We start from the raw sequence: 20,181 nt of genomic DNA on the forward strand, positions 1-20,181 counted from the left end.
TTTACAAAATAATTATAATTTATTGTAAACACCGTCACCACTAGCGACACTTGAAAAAGTTGAAAGTTAACGAAAAAACAATTTTTTGATGTCAAAGAAAACAACATACTTAGATACTTAATGGAAAGTTACACGTTACTAAGGACAAATTAAGAAAGAGCTTAACATGTAAATAAGGAAAAAAACAGACGGAAATTCCAAATTCAAAGAGCACAGGAACAATATTGGTACTTAATTCGATTGTACAAAATTGGGTACGCGAATTAATTTTTCCCGAGGCGTGAGTGTTAACTTTATTTATTTTATGCCACTCCGGGCGGTTGCGATATAGACCTGTACCAATAACTTCTGAGGTTATAAGAATATTAATGTTGCTTATTTTTTATATATAGTTTCCAGACCATATACTAAACCTAAAAATAATATTTTGTGTCATCCTAGGTATTTGCTTAGGTAGAAATTTAGGTATTTCTTTTTTCAATCAGCATTCTGTAAAAAAAATATTCGAGACGAAATTCTTTGTTTCCCTGTAAAGGCAAAGTGGCTTCCGACGTACACACGCATTTTGTGTCATTTTCATCCACGGGTATAATGGCATTTAATAAATACCTAATATTGATCCTAAAACGCCTAAAAAAATATTAGAGTCGGTAAGTGAAGTGTTGTACTTTACAGAACATTGTTATATGTTATTCAAACAAATCTGTGTCAAATTCATCCACCGCTTTTATTTAAAAAAAATTTTTTTCTAATTAACACCCTGTATCTGCCACAAAAAAAATTCATATTATTTAGTTTACGTCTACAATATTATAATACCACATTGAGACATCATTCATAATTTGGGTCATTTTGATCCACGGTTTTTTTACTATCTGGCAAAATAAAACTCAATTGAGCAAGAATGGCGTGCGCGGGGAAGGGTACCTACGCGGGTGGGGTGCTTATTATACTTGCCGCAATATCAGCTTGCGACTGAGATCTTAATACTATCTCCTTTACCCTTGTTAAGACCAACCAAGAGTGAAAGAGATGGCATTATGAGCTGTCTCGCCACTTAGTTTTGCGATACAGTGTATTTATTTCATTCGGAGGCATAATTACATTGTCTTATCAATCTTACCGTAGTAGGTATATAAATATAATTAAAAATAAACTGTAGGCTGCACTCCTCATACTGACCAACATTTGTGACGTTCCTAATCAAAAGGTACCACTTTCTATGACAGGTTATTTGTATAAAGATATAATCAAATTTCGTCTTTATGGTAAACGACAAAGTGGTACCTACCTTTTGATTGAGAATGTCACAACAGCGACTTAAAAATTACTTTTGTTTCGATTTTTAGTAGACTTTTTAAGTTTATTTTAAGACGCAATTTATTGTGATTTTTGTTATGTTTAAGCAAGCAACATTAATTACATTGATGATGATGTTCATTAAATACAATATTTTTTCATACTATACTGAACTGTCACCCTATACATGAGAATGAACAGCGCCCTCTTGACAATGATCATATATTACTGGTCAGGCTTTAATATGTGTCATAATTTAGTAAAGTCCCCTTTGTGGATTCTAAGTTTCCGAGTTACAGCAGTTTAGTGAAAGCGTTTTTTTTTTAAATATAAATTAAGGGTTGAATAAAGAGGAAAGAAAATTTGATTATTTTTGCGCTACGACGCACGGTTTAGGAGATACAGCCCTATAAAGTTTTTTTTATTGTTTTTTTCTTTTTTACATTGTGTTTTTTGTATATTACTTTGGGGTTTCATAAAGGGGAACGAAAATTTAATTATTTTCGCGCTACGACGCATGGTTTAGGAGATCAAGCCCTATAAAAAAAAAAAACTTTTTTTTTGCGTTTTTTTTTTGTATAAATTAATGGTTACATAAAGGGGACCGAAAAGTTGATTATTTTTGCGCTACGACGCACGGTTTAGGAGATACAGCCCTATATAGATTTTTTTCTTTTTCTTTTTTACGTTTCTAAATCTTAATTAAGGGCTTCTTTAGGGGAACGAAAATTTGATTATTTTTCGCTACCATGCACGGTTTAGGAGATACATCCCTAAAGTTTTTTTTGTTGTTTTTTTTTCTTTTTTTTGTCATTGCGTTTTTTGTTATTACTTTGAGGTTTCATAAAAGGGAACGAAAATTTTATTATTTTTGCGCTACGACGCACGGTTTAGGAGATACAGCCCTAAAATGATTTTTTTCTCTTTTTCTTTTTTGCGTTTTTAAATCTTAATTAGGGGCTTCTTAAAGGGGAACGGATATTGATTATTTTTGCGCTACGATGCACGGTTTAGGAGATACAGCCCTATAAAGTTTTTTTGTTATTATTTTTTTCTTTCTTTTTCTTGTGTTTTTGTATACTATTTTGGGGCTTCATAAAGGGGAACGAAAATTTTATTATTTTTGCGCTACGACGCATGGTTTAGGAGATACAGCCCTATAAAGATTTTTTTTTAAATTTTGCGTTTTTTTAAATATAAATTATGGGTTGCATAAAGGGGAACGAAAATTTTATTGTTTTTGCGGTACCACGCACGGTTTAGGAGATACAGCTCTATAAAGTTTTTTTTCCTGGTTTTTTTTGTTTTTTTTTTAAGTATTAATTACGGGTTTCTTAAAGGGGTTTTTAAATTATTTTTGCGCTACGACGCATGGTTTAAGAGATACAGCCCTATGATGATTTTTTTTTAAATTTTGCGTTTTTTTATAAATATAAATTATGGGTTGCATAAAGGGGAACGAAAATTTTATTATTTTTGCGCTACGACGCATGGTTTAGGAGATACAGCCCTATAAAGATTTTTTTATTGTTTTTTTTTCTTTTTTTCTTTTTTACATTGTGTTTTTTGTATATTACTTTGGGGTTTCATAAAGGGGAACGAAAATTTTATTATTTTTGCGCTACGACACATGGTTTAGGAGATACAGCCCTATAGATTTTTTTAAAAATTTTGCGTTTTTTTTAATATAAATTATGGGTTGCATAAAGGGGAACGAACATTTTATTGTTTTTGCGGTACCACGCACGGTTTAGGAGATACAGCTCTATAAAGTTTTTTTCCTGGTTTTTTTTTGTTTTTTTTTTTCAGTATTAATTACGGGTTTCTTAAAGGGGTTTTTTAAATTATTTTTGCGCTACGACGCATGGTTTAAGAGATACAGCCCTATAATGTTTTTTTTTTAATTTTGCGTTTTTTTTTAAATATAAATTATGGGTTGCATAAAGGGGAACGAAAATTTTATTATTTTTGCGCTACGACGCATGGTTTAGGAGACACAGCCCTATAAAGATTTTTTTATTGTTTTTTTTTCTTTTTTTCTTTTTTACATTGTGTTTTTTGTATATTACTTTGGGGTTTCATAAAGGGGAACGAAAATTTTATTATTTTTGCGCTACGACACATGGTTTAGGAGATACAGCCCTATAGTTTTTTTTTTTAAATTTTGCGTTTTTTTAAATATAAATTATGGGTTACATAAAGGGGAACGAAAATTTTATTGTTTTTGCGGTACCACGCACGGTTTAGGAGATACAGCTCTATAAAGTTTTTTTTCCTGGTTTTTTTTTGTTTTTTTTTTTTAAGTATTAATTACGGGTTTCTTAAAGGGGTTTTTTAAATTATTTTTGCGCTACGACGCATGGTTTAAGAGATACAGCCCTATAATGTTTTTTTTTTAAATTTTGCGTTTTTTTTTTTAAATATAAATTATGGGTTGCATAAAGGGGAACGAAAATTTTATTATTTTTGCGCTACGACGCATGGTTTAGGAGATACAGCCCTATAAATATTTTTTTTTTAAATTTTGCGTTTTTTTTTTTTAAATATAAATTATGGGTTGCATAAAGGGGAACGAAAATTTTATTGTTTTTGCGGTACCACGCACGGTTTAGGAGATACAGCTCTATAAAGTTTTTTTTCCTGGTTTTTTTTTAAGTATTAATTACGGGTTTCTTAAAGGGGTTTTTTTTTAATTATTTTTGCGCTACGACGCATGGTTTAAGAGATACAGCCCTATAATGTTTTTTTTTTAAATTTTGCGTTTTTTTTTTTTATATAAATTATGGGTTGCATAAAGGGGAACGAAAATTTTATTATTTTTGCGCCACCACGCACGGTTTAGGAGATATTATATCTATATATATAGCTATAATAGCTCTATAAAGTTTTTTTTCCTGGTTTTTTTTAAAGTTTTAATTAAGGGTTTCTTAAAGGGGAACGAAAATTTGATTATTTTTGTGCTACGATGCACGGTTTAGGAGATGCAGCCCTATAAAGATTTTTTTTGTTGTTTTTTTTTTCATTGTGTTTTTTGTATATTATTTTGGGGTTCCGTATAGGGGAACGAAAATTTTGTTCTTTTTGCGCTACCACGCACGGTTTAGGAGATATAGCTCTATAAAGATTTTTTCCTGTTTTTTTTTTGTTTTTTTTAAAGTATTAATTAAGGGATCCTTAAAGGGGAGCGAAAAATTGATTATTTTTGCGCTACGATGCACGATTTAGGATATGCAGCCCTATAAAGATTTTTTTTTTGTTTTTTTTTTTCATTGTGTTTTTTGTATATTAGTTTGGGGTTCCACAAAGGGGAACGAAATTTTGATTATTTTTGCGCTACGACGGTTTAGGAGATACAGCCCTATAAAGTGTTTTTTGTTTTTTTTTTTCATTGTGTTTTTTGTATATTACTTTGGGGTTCCGTAAAGGGGAACGAAAATTTTATTATTTTTGCGCTACGACGCACGGTTTAGGAGTTACAGCCCTAAAATGATTTTTTTTCCACTTTCTTTTTTGCGTTTTTCAATCTTAATTAGGGGTTTCTTAAAGGGATTTTTTAAAATTATTTTTGCGCTACGATGCACGGTGTAGGAGATACAGCCCTATAAAGTTTTTTTGTTATTTTTTTTCTTTTTTTTCATTGTGTTTTTAGTATATTACTTTGGGGCTTCATAAAGGGGAACGAAATTTTTATTATTTTTGCGCCACCACGCACGGTTTAGGAGATATTATATCTATATATATAGCTATAATAGCTCTATAAAGTTTTTTTCCTGGTTTTTTTTAAAGTTTTAATTAAGGGTTTCTTAAGGGGAACGAAAATTTGATTATTTTTGTGCTACGATGCACGGTTTAGGAGATGCAGCCCTATAAAGATTTTTTCCTCTTTTTTTTCTTTTTTGCGTTTTTAAATCTTAATTAGGGGCTTCTTAAAGGGGAGCGAAAATTTGATTATTTTTGCGCTACGATGCACGATATAGGAGATACAGCTAATACAGCCCTATAAAGATTTTGTTTCTTTTTTTCATTGTATTTTTCATGTATTACTTTTGGGTTACATAAAGGGGAACGAAAATTTTATTATTTTTGCGCTACGACGCATGGTTTAGGAGATACAGTCCTATATATTTTTTTACAATGCATGTGCTCGAAAAGTGCGTTTCCTACGGAGCCATATCGTGCGGAAAGTACTGCTTTTCCGCACTAGTGCTTTTTGTTTTCAATTTTTTTTGACAGTACATATGGTGCTACTTTCTCGCACTAGTGCGGAAAAGAGCACTTACCGTGCATATGTCGAAAGTTTAAAAGGCCATATGTACTGTAAAACGTACGATACACGTGCGAATAGGTAATTCGCAACTCGTGTCGATTTAAAACACTCCTTTTAATAATTAAACTTATTTGCCATGACATGTTTTTTTATTTACTCGCACAATGCATAGTAAAACATTGTATGATACACGTGCGTAAAGATGATTTCCGCACTTGTTGCATAAATAGCAATTTTTTTTATCAAAGAATGAAAGAAAGTCACGGTATTAATAACCAAATTTTACTTTAGTGGTACCTTTTCCCTATCACTGTCACAAATGTATGTGGCGTTCACGTAAACGCGATATTTTTAAGATTTCCCTGCGCAATGTTGCCAGCTCGCTCGCAAATCAAACATGTACTTACAGTTCTTTTGCATAATGGTGACATTGTACAATATCTATGAGTTTTAAATAGGTAAAAGATAATTCGACGCATTCTTTGCTTGCTTGTTGCTTGTTGTTGTGTTGTTTGCGTAACTTCTAGACCTGTACCAATAACTTCTGAGGTTATAAGAATATTAATGTTGCTTATTTTTTATATATAGTTTCCAGACCATATACTAAACCTAAAAATAATATTTTGTGTCATCCTAGGTATTTGCTTAGGTAGAAATTTAGGTATTTCTTTTTTCAATCAGCATTCTGTAAAAAAAATATTCGAGACGAAATTCTTTGTTTCCCTGTAAAGGCAAAGTGGCTTCCGACGTACACACGCATTTTGTGTCATTTTCATCCACGGGTATAATGGCATTTAATAAATACCTAATATTGATCCTAAAACGCCTAAAAAAATATTAGAGTCGGTAAGTGAAGTGTTGTACTTTACAGAACATTGTTATATGTTATTCAAACAAATCTGTGTCAAATTCATCCACCGCTTTTATTTAAAAAAAATTTTTTTCTAATTAACACCCTGTATCTGCCACAAAAAAAAATTCATATTATTAAGTTTACGTCTACAATATTATAATACCACATTGAGACATCATTCATAATTTGGGTCATTTTGATCCACGGTTTTTTACTATCTGGCAAAATAAAACTCAATTGAGCAAGAAGGGCGTGCGCGGGGAAGGGTACCTACGCGGGTGGGGTGCTTATTATACTTGCCGCAATATCAGCTTGCGACTGAGATCTTAATACTATCTCCTTTACCCTTGTTAGACCAACCAAGAGTGAAAGAGATGGCATTATGAGCTGTCTCGCCACTTAGTTTTGCGATACAGTGTATTTATTTCATTCGGAGGCATAATTACATTGTCTTATCAATCTTACCGTAGTAGGTATATAAATATAATTAAAAATAAACTGTAGGCTGCACTCCTCATACTGACCAACATTTGTGACGTTCCTAATCAAAAGGTACCACTTTCTCTGACAGGTTATTTGTATAAAGATATAATCAAATTTCGTCTTTATGGTAACGACAAAGTGGTACCTACCTTTTGATTGAGAATGTCACATCAGCGACTTAAAAATTACTTTTGTTTCGATTTTTAGTAGACTTTTTAAGTTTATTTTAAGACGCAATGTATTGTGATTTTTGTTATGTTTAAGCGTGGCAAGCAACATTAATTACAATGATGATGATGTTCATTAAATACAATATTTTTTCATACTATACTGAACTGTCACCCTATACATGAGAATGAACAGCGCCCTCTTGACAATGATCATATATTACTGGTCAGGCTTTAATATGTGTCATAATTTAGTAAAGTCCCCTTTGTGGATTCTAAGTTTCCGAGTTACAGCAGTTTAGTGAAAGCGTTTTTTTTTTAAATATAAATTAAGGGTTGAATAAAGAGGAAAGAAAATTTGATTATTTTTGCGCTACGACGCACGGTTTAGGAGATACAGCCCTATAAAGATTTTTTTATTGTTTTTTTTCTTTTTTTCTTTTTTACATTGTGTTTTTTGTATATTACTTTGGGGTTTCATAAAGGAGAACGAAAATTTAATTATTTTTGCGCTACGACGAATGGTTTAGGAGATCAAGCCCTATAAAAAAAAATCACTTTTTTTGCGTTTTTTTTTGTATAAATTAATGGTTTGATTATTTTTCGCTACCATGCACGGTTTAGGAGATACATCCCTAAAGTTTTTTTTGTTGTTTTTTTTTTTCTTTTTTTTGTCATTGCGTTTTTTGTTATTACTTTGGGGTTTCATAAAAGGGAACGAAAATTTTATTATTTTTGCGCTACGACACACGGTTTAGGAGATACAGCCCTAAAATGATTTTTTTCTCTTTTTCTTTTTTGCGTTTTTAAATCTTAATTAGGGGCTTCTTAAAGGGGAACGGATATTGATTATTTTTGCGCTACGATGCACGGTTTAGGAGATACAGCCCTATAAAGTTTTTTGTTATTATTTTTTTCTTTTTATTTTTCTCTTTTTCTTTTTTGCGTTTTTAAATCTTAATTAGGGGCTTCTTAAAGGGGAACGGATATTGATTATTTTTGCGCTACGATGCACGGTTTAGGAGATACAGCCCTATAAAGTTTTTTTGTTATTATTTTTTTCTTTTTTTTTTCTTGTGTTTTTGTATATTATTTTGGGGCTTCATAAAGGGGAACGAAAATTTTATTATTTTTGCGCTACGACGCATGGTTTAAGAGATACAGCCCTATAAAGATATTTTTTAAAATTTTGCGTTTTTTTAAATATAAATTATGGGTTGCATGAAGGGGAACGAAAATTTTATTGTTTTTGCGGTACCACGCACGGTTTAGGAGATACAGCTCTATAAAGTTTTTTTCTTGTTTTTTTTGTTTTTTTTTAAGTATTAATTACGGGTTTCTTAAAGGGTTTTTTTTAAATTATTTTTGCGCTACGACGCATGGTTTAAGAGATACAGCCCTATAATGTTTTAATTTTTTTGCGTTTTTTTTTTAAATATAAATTATGGGTTGCATAAAGGGGAACGAAAATTTTATTATTTTTGCGCCACCACGCACGGTTTAGGAGATATTATATCTATATATAGGTATATAGCTATAATAGCTCTATAAAGTTTTTTTCCTGGTTTTTTTAAAGTTTTAATTAAGGGTTTCTTAAGGGGAACGAAAATTTGATTATTTTTGTGCTACGATGTACGGTTTAGGAGATGCAGCCCTATAAAGATTTTTTTGTTGTTTTTTTTTCATTGTGTTTTTTGTATATTACTTTGGGGTTCCGTATAGGGGAACGAAAATTTTGTTATTTTTGCGCTACCACGCACGGTTTAGGAAATATAGCTCTATAAAGATTTTTTCCTGTTTTTTGTTGTTTTTTTTTAAGTATTAATTAAGGGTTTCTTAAAGGGGAACGAAAAATTGATTATTTTTGCGCTACGATGCACGATTTAGGAGATACAGCCCTATAAAGTTTTTTTTTTGTTTTTTTTTTCATTGTGTTTTTTGTATATTAGTTTGGGGTTCCACAAAGGGGAACGAAAATTTGATTATTTTTGCGCTACGACGGTTTAGGAGATACAGCCCTATAAAGTTTTTTGGTTTTTTTTTTTATTGTGTTTTTTGTATATTACTTTGGGGTTCCGTAAAGGGGAACGAAAATTTTATTATTTTTGCGCTACGACGCACGGTTTAGGAGATACAGCCCTAAAATGATTTTTTTCCTCTTTTTCTTTTTTGCGTTTTTCAATCTTAATTAGGGGTTTCTTAAAGGCTTTTTTTTTTAATTATTTTTGCGCTACGATGCACGGTGTAGGAGATACAGCCCTATAAAGTTTTTTTGTTATTTTTTTTCTTTTTTTTTTCATTGTGTTTTTAGTATATTACTTTGGGGCTTCATAAAGGGCAACAAATTTTTTATTATTTTTGCGCTACGACGCATGGTTTAAGAGATACAGCCCTAAAATGATTTTTTAATTTTTTTTTTGCGTTTTTTTTTTAAATATAAATTATGAGTTGCATAAAGGGGAACGAAACTTTTATTATTTTTGCGCTACCACGCACGGTTTAGGAGATATAGCTCTATAAAGATTTTTTCCTGTTTTTTTTGTTTTTTTTTAAAGTATTAATTAAGGGTTTTCCTAAAGGGGAACGAAAAATTGATTATGTTTGCGCTACGATGCACGATTTAGGAGAGCAGCCCTATAAAGATTTTTTTTTGTTTTTTTTTTTTCATTGTGTTTTTTGTATATTAGTTAGGGGTTCCATAAAGGGGAACGAAAATTTGATTATTTTTGCGCTACGACGGTTTAGGAGATACAGCCCTAAAAAGTTTTTTTTTGTTTTTTTTTTTATTGCGTTTTTTTTTAAATATAAATTAATGGTTACATAAACGGGACCGAAACATTTATTTTTGCGCTATGACGCACGGTTTAGAAGATACAGCCCTATAAAGATTTTGTCCTCTTTTTTTTCTTTTTTGCGTTTTTAAATCTTAATTAGGGGCTTCTTAAAGGGGAGCGAAAATTTGATTATTTTTGCGCTACGATGCACGATTTAGGAGATACAGCTAATACAGCCATATAAAGATTTTGTTTCTTTTTTTCATTGTATTTTTCATGTATTACTTTTGGGTTACATAAAGGGGAACGTAAATTTTATTATTTTTGCGCTACGACGCATGGTTTAGGAGATACAGTCCTATATTTTTTTTTTACTATGCATGTGCTCGAAAAGTGCGTTTCCTACGGAGCCATATCGTGCGGAAAGTACTGCTTTTCCGCACTAGTGCTTTTTGTTTTCAATTTTTTTTTTACAGTACATATGGTGCTACTTTCTCGCACTAGTGCGGAAAAGTGCACTTACCGTGCATATGTCGAAAGTTTAAAGGGCCATATATACTGTAAAACGTACGATACACGTGCGAATAGGTAATTCGCAACTCGTGTCGATTTAAAACACTCCTTTTAATAATTAAACTTATTTGCCATGATATGTTTTTTTATTTACTCGCACAATGCATAGTAAAACATTGTATGATACACGTGCGTAAAGATGATTGCCGCACTTGTTGCATAAATAGCAATTTTTTTTTATCAAAGAATGAAAGAAAGTCACGGTATTAATAACCAAATTTTACTTTAGTGGTACCTTTTCCCTATCACTGTCACAAATGTATGTGGCGTTCACGTAAACGCGATATTTTTAAGATTTCCCTGCGCAATGTTGCCAGCTCGCTCGCAAATCAAACATGTACTTACAGTTCTTTTGCATAATGGTGACATTGTACAATATCTATAAGTTTTAAATAGGTAAAAGATAATTCGACGCATTCTTTGCTTGCTTGTTGCTTGTTGTTGTGTTGTTTGCGTAACTTCTTTGAATAAGTGGCGTTAATTTGGCGCACAGGCGAAGTAAACATGCGTTGCGTACGGCAAGGTCACGCCGCGGCCCCACCCTGCACGGCCTCCGTTGCCCATTCAGACCGCCCGCTAGCTTCGTTTGAACGCAAATAATATTTTTGTAATATTTGTTTATGCAGTGGATGCAAGTGACACAAATTCATACATCTTATTTATCCCGCATTTCAAATTAATAAGATGTAAACTCTAATATCTTTAATATTCTTTTGTAACGGTGACAGCCTGTTACAACAAAATCATCAAATATCTTATGAAGCTATGCCTTAATAAGACACAAAATCATTTAATGGACCTATTTAAACGATTAAATTCGACCTAAGTAATTTTTTTTTACTCTAATTTTTTTTTGTGTCATTTAGAATATTATGACATAGTATCAGATTGCAGTGGACGTAATTGACACAAACTATGTTTTCACACTAAAAACACTATCCTAAATGCAACACAGTTACATGTTTTCTCTCGAATATTTTTTTCTCCAAAATAATTCAAAATAAAAAATAATTACCACAAAATAACAAATTACTAGAAAAGCAAATTATATATATGACACAAAACAAAATGTAAGATTTACATCTTAACAAAGTATTCATAAGCGAAAACAGAATTGACTTTAATATTTTTATAACCTAGGGGTCAAAATATAGCCAGCGGTACAGGTCTATTCTTTGAATAAGTTGCGTTAATTTGGCGCACAGGCGAAGTAAACATGCGTTACGTACGGCAAGGTCACGCCGCGGCCCCACCCTGCACGGCCTCCGTTGCCCATTCAGACCGCCCGCTAGCTTCGTTTGAACGCAAATAATATTTTTGTAATATTTGTTTATGCAGTGGATGCAAGTGACACAAATTCATACATCTTATTTATCCCGCATTTCAAATTAATAAGATGTAAACTCTAATATCTTTAATATTCTTTTGTAACGGTGACAGCCTGTTACAACAAAATCATCAAATATCTTATGAAGCTATGCCTTAATAAGACACAAAATCATTTAATGGACCTATTTAATATTATATATTTAAGGCCTTCGACACATTGCGCCACGATACACTGATACAGAGACTGGAGGATACTGGTGTCCGGGGACAATTGTTAGATTGGTGTGGGAGCTACTTGCGTAACAGAATTTATCATGTCAGGATAGGGGATGCTCTCAGTAACAAAGTACTGGTGACAGAGGGCACAGCACAAGGCTCCGTGCTCGGCCCACTCCACTACTTAGCTTACGTAAATAATATGGACAATTGTGTCGAAGACTGTAGTGTGTACCAATTTGCGGATGATACTTGCCTCATTGCTGCAGATAAAAACGTAAATGTAGCAGAGAGGAAATTGCAATTAGATTTTGACAACATATGTAAATGGTCCCACGACGCAGGGCTGGTCCTAAATGCAAATAAAACCAAATTGCTTCATATACACTCTAGCCAATCAAGATCTGTAAGACCAGTTAGGATTATAGGGCATGACCACCAGTGTCTCCACTCTCTACCGAATGTTGGCCAAAATTGTAAGTGTGCGCCGTTGGAACAAGTTTGTAAACAAAAATATTTAGGTGTCATAATTGACAACCGATTCAACTGGGGTGACCACATTGACTCAGTGTGCACTAAATTACGAGCTATAATGGCAAAGATATATATTCTACGAAATAGAATTCCATATAATATCAGATTGGATGTTTATAATGCACTCGTGGAAAGCATCATTTCATATGGATTAAGTAGTTATGGCCGTACATTTAAGTCATACCTTGACAAAATATGTAAACTACAGGTTAGGCTGCTAAAGTTAATAGTACCCCATAAAATTAAAGAGAATCTTGTGTGTGATAGCGACCTGTTCACTTTATGTAATGTCCTACCGGTTCACACAAAGTTTAAATACCATATGTTAAAAGAGCAATACTTTAGAAGTGAAATTCAGCACTTAATCTCTCATCCAATAAATACAAGGCAAGTAACAAATCAAATGCTTCGAAAGCCCCAATTCAATAATTTTTATGGTAGAAGAACATCAGATTACATCATACCAGACCTAATAAATAAGTTACCTAAAGAATGGAAAGATAAGATAACGCCAAATAATATAGGAAATATTCTTAAAAAAGAAATGCTTAAACAATTAAATTATTTTAACTAAATTGAATAATTATGTTATTTCGTATAGCATAAAGGGAGCAGCCTGTATCGAGTAGGCGCCGACCGGTTCTAGTTTTGCTCGGCCGGCCGCGGCCGGTGTGATGAGATGCGCCCACTTGTGATTCTTTGCAATTATTGTGTTGTTTACGAACTGGATGTGTGCCTAAGTATCGTATTGTATATTTGATTATGTAAGTACTGCGGAATGGAGTATCGAGACAAACCATTCTGGTTTAACGATACTTTTTATTAATTACCATGTAAAATTTGTGATTTATCTCTAGTAAATAAAAAATAAAAAAAAATTTAAACGATTAAATTCGACCTAAGTAATTTTTTTTAACTCTAATTTTTTTTTGTGTCATTTAGAATATTATGACATAGTATCAGATTGCAGTGGACGTAATTGACACAAACTATGTTTTCACACTAAAAACACTATCCTAAATGCAACACAGTTACATGTTTTCTCTCGAATATTTTTTTCTCCAAGATAATTCAAAATAAAAAATAATTACCACAAAATAACAAATTACTAGAAAAGCAAATTATATATATGACACAAAACAAAATGTAAGATTTACATCTTAACAAAGTATTCATAAGCGAAAACAGAATTGACTTTAATATTTTTATAACCTAGGGGTCAAAATATAGCCAGCGGTACAGGTCTAATAAGTTTGGGAGCCGCTGGAAAAAAGATGAAATAACTTCGAATTCATTATTATGTTTACATTTTTAATGAGTCAATTGTAAGATTAGTTTTTATTTTTCTGACGCCATAGCGTTTATTAGGGAGGTGGGACATAGAATTAGGGAGAGGACCTCTGATGCTCGCGCGGGTTCATACCTGGTGCAAAGGTTGGCCATCGCTATCCAACGCGGTAACGCGGCAAGTGTGATGGGCACCTTTGCACCCGGTACAGCTCGCGGAGGTCTTTGTGAATAAAATATTTTAGTTAATTTTGTAGTTTATTGTTAAATTTAGATAAGTTTAAGTTATTTGTTATGATTGTATATATACCATTAACTGTTCGTTTTTATTTAGATTAGTTTTTAATTTTATTATAAGTAGTTACATATATATAGGTACATATGTACCTAAAGTTTTAAACTAAAAATTTATTTCGTTTTGTTTTCTAAAGATTCATTCGGTTCGTTGCCCGTCGTGTTTAAATTACCTTTATACCTATGTAGGTAGTCCGTTTTTTGGGTTCCGTACCCAAAGGGTAAAAACGGGACCCTATTACTAAGACTCCGCTGTCCGTCTGTCTGTCCGTCTGTCACCAACCGTGATAGCTAGACAGTTGAAATTTTCACAGATGATGTAGGTATTTCTGTTGCCGCTATAACAACAAATACTAAAACCGGACAAGTGCGAGTCGGACTCGCCCACCGAGGATTCCGTACTTTTTATTATTTGTACTCTGCAATATTTAGATATCGCAACATAAAACACTTAGCTGTGACATGATAGAACGATATTTAATATTCAGCTCCCAAGTCGACAAATTACCTAAGAATTGACACTACGATTGATGACACCCCTACATATGCACATGTACATGTCTCGTTCTATCGAGTGCCGACGGCTCTAAAAGACAGAGATGGATGGATTCGTTGAGTTTATTTTAGCTTGTGTTTGTAGGGATGTGTATCTTAGCCATCTAATTTTTGTAATTGGTTACACCATTCAAGTATGTGGTTCCTTTTACTTTTTTACTGTTCCGTACCCAAAGGGTAAAACAGGACTCTATTACTCCGCTGTCTGTCTATCTGTCTGTCACCAGGCTGTATCTCATGAACCTAGATAGTTAAAACTTTCACAGATGATGTATAATTTCTGTTCTTAAATGATAGAGCAGTTCCAGCAGATACAGCAGTTCTTAAATGATAATAATTTATAGCTCGTTTTTCTATTTTTGTAATTCTTTTGTAGTTTTCTTTGAAATTTTCATTGTTGACATTCTTTAATATTTATTGTTTTAAATTTTATTATTATTGTGAATTATCTTTCTGTTCTTATTTATTATTTTTGTAATTGATTTGATTATTGAAGCATGAATACCTTAGACTAGCGCATGTTTAACTTAGTTTATATAGGTAAACAAATTCGTACGCCTAGCGGCAAAACATAGCGTTCGCAATATGCTCTAACTATAAGACCAATACAATGTACCTATGTTATAACGAATAAATGCATTCTGATTCTGATTCTGATTCTGTTGCCGCTATAACAACGAATACTAAAAACAGAATAAAATAAATATTTAAGTGGGGCTCCCATACAACAAAAGTGATTTTTTTGCCGTTTTTGAGCGTACGGAACCCTTCGTGCGCGAGTCCGACTCGCACTTGGCCGGTTTTTTTTATTTGAACCTTGTTGTATAGTAGAATATCTGGGAGACCGAACTTTGCTCGGAAAACATATAAAAACTCAAAAATGCGCTTTTTCGCAGACATAAGACAGCTAGATCGGTTATTCGCCCCCCAAAAACCCCCATATAGTAAATTTCATCGAAACCTTTTGAGCCGTTTTCGAGATTTCCGAAATATGTACAATAACAATAACAAAAAAACAAAAAAAAGCTCTCATTAGATTGAAACAGAGTGTACATTGCATGGACACATAGGAGGATAAGTAAGCATAAATGAATAAAATGAACTTATTTTATTTGGGGCATTTTCTATGAAAAGGGACCTTATTGTCGATGGCGCTTACGCCGCACAGCGTCGCGCGGCATTGTATTTAATTTATATCGGAGCATCCATACTAATATTATAAATGCGAAAGTCTGTCTGTCTGTCTGTCTGTGTGTTCCCTCTTCACGCTTAAACCGCTGAACCGATTTAGATGAAATTTGGCATAGAGATAGGTTGAGTCCCTGAGAAGGACATAGGATAGTTTTTATCCCGAAAATCATCCCTTAAGATCGTAAAAAGCGGGGTGGAATTGAGCTAATTAACGAAGTGCCTGCTAATTTGTGTGAATAATATGCTCAAATTTAGATTGCTATGAGATTTTCTCCAGGCGCTGTTTTTACTCTAGCTGCGGTTACTAAGTCCACGCAGACGAAGTCGCGGGCAAAAGCTAGTCGTTTATAATGGCGTAAGCGCCATCGACAATAAGGTCCCTTTTTATAGAAAATACCACATTTTGCAAAATACAAGCGCACCAAAGGTTTCCGAACGGACCCTTTTACAGAAACAGGAAAAATAGTCAAGTCACATTACTTATTCCGCGGTACTCTCTCAGATGAGAATCCACCGGCACCGACAGATGGGCCCGCGAATTCCATGGTCATTCGTCAACCTTAAGTTAACGAGTTAAGGTCTATGTAGAACAGTTCGTTGCTGAAACGTACTTTGACGACGACGTGACATCGTCGCGTTACGCTCGTATTGACAGGCTTGAAGGTATTAAGTAATGGGGTTGGCCGGTCGCAGTATTTTACAGATGGCGCCAGTATAGGTTCATACTTAGAGGATATAACCAAACGGAGTAGCCATTAACAGGCGTTCCCCTCTCCCGAAAATAGTCGGCCAACGGTCATACACAATGTATGACGTTTATCTGACATGGCTATTTTGACGTTACGTATACATTTGACGTATGGATATTTGACGTTTCCCTCCCCCGCAAAAATTGGCAGACTATTTTGTACAGCAAATTACAGACAAGGCGTCTCCTTTGGTTATATCCTCCAAGGGTTCATAGGAGACTACGGGTAGCATGGCTTAAAGGACTCGCATCCAGGCCATAAATGTTAAAAAAAAAATAAAAAAAATACGGGTAGCAATCTGACAGAGAGCATTTTATACCGAAGAATTCTTGCTAACCTAACCTAACTAATGATATTTTTTTTACTACAATATAAACGGTTTTATTGCGTGGGTTTTGAAAATAAAAAATAAGTATATTTATTGATAAAAAAAACCGGCCAAGTGCGAGTCGGACTCGCGCACCGAGGGTTCTGTACTTTTTAATATTTGTTGTTATAGCGGCAACGGAAATACATCATCTGTGAAAATTTCAACTGTCTAGCTATAGCTATCACGGTTCATGAGATACAGCCTGGTGACAGACAGACGGACAGACGGACAGCGGAGTCTTAGTAATAGGGTCCCGTTTTTACCCTTTGCGTACGGAACCCTAAAAAAAAGGCATACCTACCATCAGATCCACAGCGCAGGCTTCGTCACATTACAAAAAGCTCATCCACCTCAGGTTTCGTCAAAACAGAACGTTCGTTTACACGTAACTTATCTGCAACACGCATCCTCAATATTAATAAAAAAAATAGAGATTTTTTTGTACAATAATAATAATATAAAAGAGGAAACCTACACCCTAATCCGGTAACTACCCGGCCCAAACGTCCCCATAATACCAGCGGCGTTCCCCCGTTGAACCGCCAAAGATACGATGGACTAGGTACGCATCAGACCTAGGATCACAACCCAGACCCACGCCTATCCAGATCCCTCACTAATGATATTAGAATAAGAATAAGAATTGTTTATTGCTACATTATCAAGTACAAAAGAAAATAAAATAAAATTACATAAAACAAGAATAAGAAAAAACAATTATTAATTTATAAGTATACAATCAATTGGGCAAAGGGTTTCCAGTCTCAGCGTGTGCTGGGCCAAGATGCCCGGCGCTGGTTTTCAGACCGGTCCCAGACTAGAACGGCCGGAGGGTAGCATAATTATTTTGATTGTATTAATTTAATTTATTGTAAAAAAAATCCATTCATTTAATTTATTGTAAATTTTTAAATTAATTTAATTTAATTAGTATTTTAAATATTAACAATAGATTTTAAGTCACCATGTACCTAACCCCAATGGATCCTAGTTATCTTAATAAAGAAATTATAATTTTTATTTTATTTATTAACTATATCAATTACAATGATAACATCTGTGCTCGTAATTAAGTACAATTGACGCTGGTCATTATTAATGAAGAAACGGCCAGAAACAACGCGACCCTTTAGTCGGAGATGGATGCTTCCCGATTTTTCCGAAGAGTTTGTTCGGACTTTTACGTCTCACCTTTCACCTTTCGCGGTTTCTTTGTAATGGCGTGGAGCGAACTGGGTAATTTATTGTATACTACTGTATATTCTTCTTCTTTTCGAGTCGTGATTCCATTTTTATTTTTATACGATGGATGCCCAGTAGGCAGCGGTGTTGACAGCCCTGGCTGTCGCGTCCCTCAGATCAGATATATTTAAGACCAAAGACCATTTAAGGGCGTTTTATATCTACATACACATTGAGAGTGCCAGACACGTTCCGTAGAGTTTGTGAGATCGTGTTAAATCCTCCGATAAAGGATCTATCCTTTACCCCCATCTTTAACCCCATATCTATACATTTTTTAGGGTTTCGTACCCAAAGGGTAAAAACGGCCTATTACTAAGACTCCGCTGTCTGTCTGTCCGTCTGTCACCAGGCTGTATCTCATGAGCCGTGATAGCTAAAGACAATTGAAATTTTCACAGATGATGTATTTCTGTTTCCGCTATAAAAACAAATACTAAAAATAGAATAAAATAAATATTTAAGTGGGGCTCCCATACAACAAACGTGTTTTTTTGCCGTTTTTTGGCGTAATGGTACGGAACCCTTCGTGCGCGAGTCCGACTCGCACGAGCGGTTTTTTTTATTGGTATTAACTCTGAAACTAGGTGAATTACAGAAAGGTTTATATGACATTTTTAACTTCAAATATGGTCAGGAATACGCTATTAAAATTATTCGGTTTCCTCATGTTATACCGTGTATACATACTTATAATTTTGTAAAGTTTCTTACCTTATCTTCTGTGTCAGACGCAGGGCCGCGACTTAAGTCCACTTTAACGTCCGTTAAACGCGCGTAATATATCCCTACACCTGTGTGTACCTAGAGACTCGTTGGTTGTAAAGTATGCAATAACTTGACAGATGTCACATCGATTACTTTGCATTGCTGCATATCCATAACATATGTAATGTAACATCTAGAGCACGCGTTGGCTGACGTCGCGATTAGAACACATTTCTATATACATATAACTTATAATTTTGTAAAGTTTCTTACCTTATCGTCTGTGTCAGACGCAGGGCCGTGGGCGCGGGCCGCGCATCTACATAAGGCAACATTACTAAAGTCCACTTTAAAGTCCGTTACTACTCGTTGGTTGTAAAGTATGAAATTACTTGACAGATGTCACATCAATTACTTTGCATTGTTGCATCTAGAGCACGCGTTAGTTGACGTCGAGACGAACACATTTCTATAGGTATATACATACAACTTAGGGCCAGTTGCACCAACCACAGTTAACAGACTGATCAACGTCACGCAGCAGAGATCTATAAAACTTCCCATACAATAGAATTTATAGCGAACGCTTTAACGGTGACAGACGGTTTGGTGCAACCGACCCTTATAATTTTGTAAAGTTTCTTACCTTATCGTCTGTGTCAGACGCAGGGCCGTGGGCGCGGGCCGCGCATCACCCTACATAAGGCAACATTACTAAAGTCCACTTTAACGTCCGTTAAACGCGCGTAATATATCCCTACACCTGTGTGTACCTAGAGACTCGTTGGTTGTAAAGTATGCAATAACTTGACAGATGTCACATCGATTACTTTGCATTGCTGCATATCCATAACATATGTAATGTAACATCTAGAGCACGCGTTGGCTGACGTCGCGATTAGAACACATTTCTATATACATATAACTTATAATTTTGTAAAGTTTCTTACCTTATCATCTGTGTCAGACGCAGGGCCGTGGGCGCGGGCCGCGCATCACCCTACATAAGGCAACATTACTAAAGTCCACTTTAACGTCCGTTAAACGCGCGTATTATCTGCCGAGGCTGTGTGTGCGCGACATTCTATGGCCGTCCCGATACGTCATAAGGCGTTATGTGTCACGGTAACCTGAAACAAGGGAAGGTAGGATTAGTCTAATCTGACATATACTATGTCTATGAATCTGACTTAGATTTATGTCAAACCATAGAGTAACTTATACTAGAGCGGTACTGTCATAGTAAATTTTGTAACCCCAGTAAATTCACTACCATCTGTCGACACACTT

The 20,181-nt window shown here is 34.2% G+C and overlaps 1 protein-coding gene across 2 annotated transcripts in view; it reads right to left on the bottom strand.

The window, feature by feature from the left end:
• Positions 1 to 19,652, bottom strand: part of LOC134751389 (plasma membrane calcium-transporting ATPase 2) — a 194,388-nt gene extending 174,736 nt beyond the window's left edge. Inside the window, exon 1 of one of the 2 annotated variants that reach the window (XM_063686759.1) lies at positions 19,538 to 19,652. The gene's annotated coding sequence lies outside the window, so the exon portion shown is untranslated. Of the gene's footprint in view, positions 1 to 19,164; positions 19,254 to 19,537 lie in introns of those variants that run through there. The other variant, XM_063686758.1, reaches the window with a different exon arrangement.
• Positions 19,653 to 20,181: the final 529 nt, after the last annotated feature.

Source organism: Cydia strobilella, chromosome 22 (assembly GCF_947568885.1).
Source record: "Cydia strobilella chromosome 22, ilCydStro3.1, whole genome shotgun sequence".
In the NCBI taxonomy this organism is placed as follows: Eukaryota; Metazoa; Arthropoda; class Insecta; order Lepidoptera; family Tortricidae; genus Cydia; species Cydia strobilella.